Source organism: Herpailurus yagouaroundi, unplaced genomic scaffold (genome assembly GCF_014898765.1).
Source record: "Herpailurus yagouaroundi ecotype Mexico unplaced genomic scaffold, PumYag 160, whole genome shotgun sequence".
Lineage (NCBI taxonomy): Eukaryota > Metazoa > Chordata > Mammalia > Carnivora > Felidae > Herpailurus > Herpailurus yagouaroundi.
In genome coordinates, this window is record NW_024412401.1 from 20,911,217 (window position 1) to 20,917,430 (window position 6,214).

Sequence of the window (6,214 nt, forward strand, 5' to 3'; positions counted from 1 at the left end):
ATAAGTGAAGGAGAGTCGGTCTGCAAGGTGCAACAGCAGGTCTGAAACGTAGTGTTCCCTGAGGACACTGCCCCATTCCTATCACTAGAATCTGTGCCTCCCTTCTTTCTACCAAGTGCCTCTCTCTTGCCCCTTATCCCTGCTCCTTTCCCAGGCCTGCCTTTGCCTTGCTTTCATCTTTTCTTGGTTCAGTCTTTTTTTCTCTTTGTCTCCCACTATGTCTTGCTAGCTTTTTCCGGTCTGGGATTTTCAGAGCTCTGTCCTGACTCATCATGTGACCTCCCCTCTGACAGCTTTAGCCTCCTCTGCAAAATGAGGATGTTATATGAGAGAATTCCCGAGAGCTCCTGAAGCCTGCAAACACTGACTCGACCTAGCCCGGCCGGAAGACCAAACACTGGTGGTTCAAGCTATCTAGGCCTACTTTTGTCCCGGTTTTCCTCTAACCTCACATGGTGGGGGCCTTCCCAAAGAGCCAGGCCCCGTGGTTGGCTTCCCTGGCAGTCAAGATAGAATTATGATTCCCTAATCCAGAGGGATCTCAGAAATTACCTAGTCAACTCCCCAGTTTTGCAGAATGGATATCAGACCATGGTGGGGCAGGTGGGGTAGTTTCAAGGCAGGTCAGACAGAGAGCCCTGTCCCTCTAACTCAGTCCTTGCTCCAAGTCACCAAGTTAATACCCAGTCCTCACCACAACTCTCATGCTCTCTGGTTTTCAGCAAGTCCTCCTCATACTCTGCTCTCCATCTCACTGCCTCCCTTGATGGTATTTTCAGTGTAGCTTGTGATATCAGTCCCATGCTCACCTCCCCCACTCTCCTGGCACCACCTCTCAGCAGGCTGGAGGAACCCCTGCAGGTGGCACCCAGTGCACAAGAGGACCAGTCTGCCTGGCAGCTGATGATGTGACCCAGTTTGGTACGGGGATTGGTTCCTCTCAACTAAGAGAATGAGCAAATCCGGGCTGCCGATCCCCCCACCCCGGCAAACTGCTGGCCCCAGGTGGGGAAAAGGGGAAAAGCTGGGCTCGGGGGAAGGTTGAAAACAAGAGGTGGAGGTGCTGGGATACAGCAGCCAGCTGAGAACCAGGAAAAGGGAAGAGAGATGTATCTGGAGAATAAAGAGGTTAGGAAGGATGAGGTGAAGGGCACTGGAAATCTAGGTAGAAACAGGAGGCAGGCAGATGTGGGAAAGGTGTGGATCAGGGAATCTGACAGACATTTCTGACCTTATAAACAGTCCAGAGTCTCACAAGAGAAGAAACCACAGCTCACTCTCTGTTTTGATTTCCAAACAAGATAGGACCATTCCAGTCTCCCAAGTTCCAGCTCGCTGCCCACCTCCCCATTCCTCGGCCACCTCTCCCAGTAGCTTGACAGACCTGGCTGTGGGGTTGCTGGAGGGCTGGAGGGTCAGTGAAGTAGAGCAGTCAGAGGAGCTGAGGGCAGGACTGAAAGGACCCTCTACCCTAACCTGAAATCGCATGTCTCCCCCATTTCCTCCGGACATGGACGCCCCCATCTTCTTCACGGAAACCTCTGGTGACACCCCGATAAGGGAGATGAGTCATGCCTAGCCTTATTCCCAGGCTGGAACTGAGTGGACACCCATACAGCTACCAGAGGGTGAGGGAGGAAAGGGAATTAAAGAGTGAACTGGAGGTGATGAGGGCAAAGAACAAGGCCCTTGGAAGTATGGGGAGAAGCTATCCAGTTCCTGCTCTGGCCTGAGAACTTTGCTCCCGTTTCCATCATGTTTTATGGAACAGCAACAATGCCCCCCATACCCCCCTCCCAGGGAGCTCCTCCTCCCTCAAGACATTCCTGAGATGCATTCCAGAGGAGTTGGGCAATTGGGGGGGGGGGGGGGATGGGGGGCAACAGGGGAAAACCCCCCACGGACAGGGATGTGACTCCGCGGGGCGGGGGGGGGGGGTGGGGGTGGTAAAGAATAGGGGGTACACGGAGATATAGTCAGAGCAGATACCCACAAGGGGAGCTGCAGGAAGACAGGGAGCTATAGAGAAGTACAAGGGAGAGAGAAAGCTGAAGACAAAGTCAGAACGTATGAGGGCTGGGGGAGTAACACTCACTCTGTTACCAAATTTGGCCTCTGAGTCCGCAACCGCGGTGGAGGGGGGGAGGACTGTGGGTGAGACTGACATATCCGGCCTCAGGCTGCTGGAGGCTCATTTAGGGCTGGACTGGGCAGCTGAAGGGCTGGACCTGATCTCCCTCACCATAGCCCCCTCACCACCTACACCCTACCCATGCATTTTCACCCTCCATAACTGCACCCCAGCCTATGCACAGAGCTCTTTTTCACAAAGCTACTTACACTGTCTCCACACACATTATCTCAAACATGCAGTCCCTACGCAGACCCTATCACAACCACGTTATCTTCCCGTAAAGACCCCATCCCACTCACATAGCTTCCCCACAAACACACCTCTATCGGTAAGTGAACAACTTGCCCCAACATCTCCCATTACACATTCTCCCTCCATTCATCCAACAAGCAGTTCTGAGGGTCTGCTGTAGAAAAGGCTCTGGCCTAAACTCTCACTGACTGGGAAGCAAGAAGAGTAAGCCTTAGCCTTCGCTTTCAAGGGGCTCCCAGTTAGTTGAGTGGATAAGCTAAATATAGAATTTTAATACAAGGCAGGATGTGGTAAGAGTCCAGAGATGCGTCCTCAGGGGAGAGATCCCTTTAGGTCAGAGAAGAGGGACCAAAAAGTCTCTGTGAAAAGTGTCATTTGAAGTTAGGACTTTATTAAAGGTAATAAAAAATCATAATGATCTTTTATTGACCATTATGTCACTTTCCTCGTATACATGATTTCATTTAATCCTTACAACAACTTGGCAAGGTAGGTATCATTATTTCCATTTTTACAGATTAGGAAATTGAGGTGCAAAGATGTTAAATACTTGTTCAAGGAACTTCTCCAAAGTCATACAGCTTATTAAGTTGTGAAGCCAGGATCTGAATCCACATGCTTCTCTGACTCCGAAGCCCAAGCTCTCTATGCCAGCCAGAGGTGAGTCAGGGCTGGCATTCCAGGCAGAGAGAATAGCATAAGCAAAGATGGAGAAGCAGCTAATCGCGGAGGAGCATTCAGGGAACTGAGTAGGTAGGCTGGTTAAAGCACAGGGTACCTGCAAGGGAGCAGTGATGGGGAAGTCAGGGTTAGTGTGGAAAGGGAAGGAGAGGACTAGAGAGAAAGGAGTATTTTACCTACTGAAGGGCAACAGGAGGTCAAGGGAGGCTTTGAGCACAGAAGGGACATAACCAGAACTGGATTTTGGAAAATAACTCTAGCAGTTACCTTGGAGATTGGTCAGAAAGACACCGTATTAGCACAAATGAGAGGCGTTGTCAGTAGTTAGAATGGTAGCGAGGAGGATGTTGGTCAATTGTAGTTTTAAGAGGACCCGATGACAATCTGTCCTATCCACCTTCAGGGACCAGAGCCCGAAGTTACACTGGGGTCCCATAGCTTCTATCACCAGTAGCCTTTCAGTGACTGGGGTGGCTTGAGTTTGGGTAAGGAGTTGGGAAGGGAAGAAGGAAAGGGTCGGTCGATCTAGGTATATGAAGATGAGGCTCTGGGGGGCACAGGGGATGGGGAGGTGGTTAGCACCAGGCATGGGCAGAAAGGATGAGGTTAGTGACTGTATTGGACTAGAAATGGGGAATACAAGGTGTAGAGAAAGGCTGGGGAAGCTGGTGATAGGAAAAATACATATATGACCAGTCACTGGATCCGGCTAGGGGAAGGGGAAAAATAATTGTAAGTCAGGGAATGAAAGAATGAGGTCAGAGGCCAGAGCAAGAAACAGGAGGTTGAGAAGAGGTGGGGCTGTGGTCAGTGGCTAAATAAGGCTGAGATGGGGGGAGAGCAAAGGGACACCAGCGGTGTCTAAGCAAAGCTGGGGCTAGTGGGGGGTGGGGTGGGTATAGGGCACAGCCAGGGGCTGGGTCACGCTGGGGTAGGGTATAGTGCTGTGGTCAGTGGCAGGGTCAGGCTGGGAGTGAAATGGAGGTGTGGTCAGTGGCCTGGCTGGGCGTGAGATCAGCAAGACCCAGTTTCCTCTTTGGGTCTCGTTTCCTCTTTTCTGTTTGGGGAGTGGGGGAAGGGGATCTACAACTGGATCAAGAAATTAAGGAGGCTTAGAACCAGGGGTTGGCACATAGCAGGGCCTGGGAGTACTGGATAGTTATATTGGGCTGGGGGTGGGGTATTAGGAGATGACCACGAGGTATGCAGGTAGGTGAGTGAGTGAAAATGTGGAAGAGTGTTTTAAGAGCATGGGAAAGCTCAGATTTGGGAAAGGGCAAAATATGGTAGGATGTGAAGATTCAGGGGTAGGAAGGGAGGCAGAATGGCAGCTGGGAACCGGTGGTAAGATGAACAACATGGGAAAATTACCGGTGAGGGGAGAATTCTGTATGCAGGATTGTGCTTGCAGAAAGGGGGTACGCAGGGAGGTGTGAACTGTAGGGCCAGGGAGGAGAGCTGGAGAGAGGACTTAATAACTAGAGAATGAGGGATCTGGGAGGCAGTGGGGCTGAACTGTCAGAGGATTCAGTCATCTCTTTCTTCCGTGGCAGCAGTGTTTCCTCGGTGGGCTGCTACTTAATCATAGCCCCTTCTCCCTAAGCAGTCCTCCTCTTATGACTAGGCCTTGTACATCTCCTGTGTCCCAGTCCCTTTCCCAACTCCTACCTTGTAAACAACATAGTCCAGAAACCCCTGCCCCTCAACTGTGGTGACCACATCAAGAGCCTTGGGTTTAGAGAACAGAATAAAGAAGCTAGAATCTCAGATGCCTGAAATTCTAGCAGAAGCCCAGAACCCTAACCTGAAATTAGTCTGTCATACCTCTGGGCTAAAGGACCTCTGCAACCATGCAGGAATGAGACCTCCCCGCAAAACAAGAGTGCCTACGTACTGCCAATCTCTTAAATTTTATCTATCTGAGGTCAACTACCCTGACCTCAACCATAACCCCCCTAAAACTAATCCTAATTCCTAACATTAACCCTGACCTTAATTTGTTTCCTGTTCCCAATACTGGCTTTGACATTCATCCCTTTCCTAGCAGACACCCATATCCAATCATTGATCCCTAATATTGATCTAATTTTTACCACTAGCACCAAATTCCCTGACTTTAACCCTAAATGTTGATCCCTAAGCCTAAAACTCCTTTGTCACTTGATTCCTGACCCATCCCCTTCGCTATTTACCCCGGTACTGTCCTAATGTTTTGTAACCTCTAAAACTAGATTTCTAATTTAATTCCTGTGCTGACCCTTAACCTGGCCCTGAACCCTAACTTTGACTTAGGTTGGCTAGAAAACAAAAATAATGACCTAATCCAAACTTTATGTACATAAAACGGACCTGACTCAGGCCAGTAACTCTAAATTTTAACTCCACCATTATATCTCCTAAAGCCAACCTTGATTCCTAAACCCAACTCCACCTAATCCCAAACTCACCAGAAGCTCCCTACCCCTATACCCGCTATCAGCTAACCTCAAAGCCGATCCCCGCCCTGCGCCTCACTGCCACCCCACTCGTCACCCTCCCCAAAACTTTTCCCAGACAGAGGACTGATCCCAGGAAGGGCCTGGCACCCTTAACGGCCTACTTAACTCCGATCCCAGGCCGAGATACACTGGACGATGACCACTCCAACAGTACCCGAAACAGGAGACGCAGGAGAAGTCAAGGGCCCCGCCCGCCCTCCCGCCCGCTCGCTTCCCGGGCCTGGCCTCGCGACCCCACCCTGAGACTCGGGCTCGGCCCGGTCCGGCCTACCTGCGCTGCCCGGCTTGTGCCCCGCCCGCCGGCCCGCTAACCCGCTCGTTCTCCAGGTGGCAATCGGGCTCCGGCCTCGCCCTCCCTTCGACACTCTCGCGGCCACTTCCGTCCCCGAAACGTCCCCCACCCGCGGGCGGCGCCCTGGGCCAGCGCTCTATGGTTGCGGGGACTGCAGGAAGCTGCTCTGGCCCCAGCTCTCGATGCTCGGGAGCCGGCGAAGAGAGGGGCTTCCTGCCCCTCCCCGGCAGGAAGCAAGGGTGCGGCGCAATCCGGGGAAAACGTCCGACTGCGCCCGAGTTCCCTTTTAGTCTCTAACCCTTCCTTTTTTCGGCCGGGGGTCAGGGCGGAGCCGGTTCCCCAGAATGCCCGCCCTGA

At 51.9% G+C, this 6,214-nt stretch overlaps 1 protein-coding gene across 4 annotated transcripts in view; it reads right to left on the reverse strand.

The window, feature by feature from the left end:
* Positions 1 to 6,120, reverse strand: part of TLN1 (talin 1) — a 31,883-nt gene extending 25,763 nt beyond the window's left edge. For 3 of the 4 annotated variants that reach the window (XM_040481623.1, XM_040481621.1, XM_040481618.1), the window contains exon 1: positions 5,837 to 6,120. The gene's annotated coding sequence lies outside the window, so the exon portion shown is untranslated. The remainder of the gene's footprint in view (positions 1 to 5,836) is intronic. The other variant, XM_040481619.1, reaches the window with a different exon arrangement.
* Between the last annotated feature and the right edge of the window lie 94 nt (positions 6,121 to 6,214).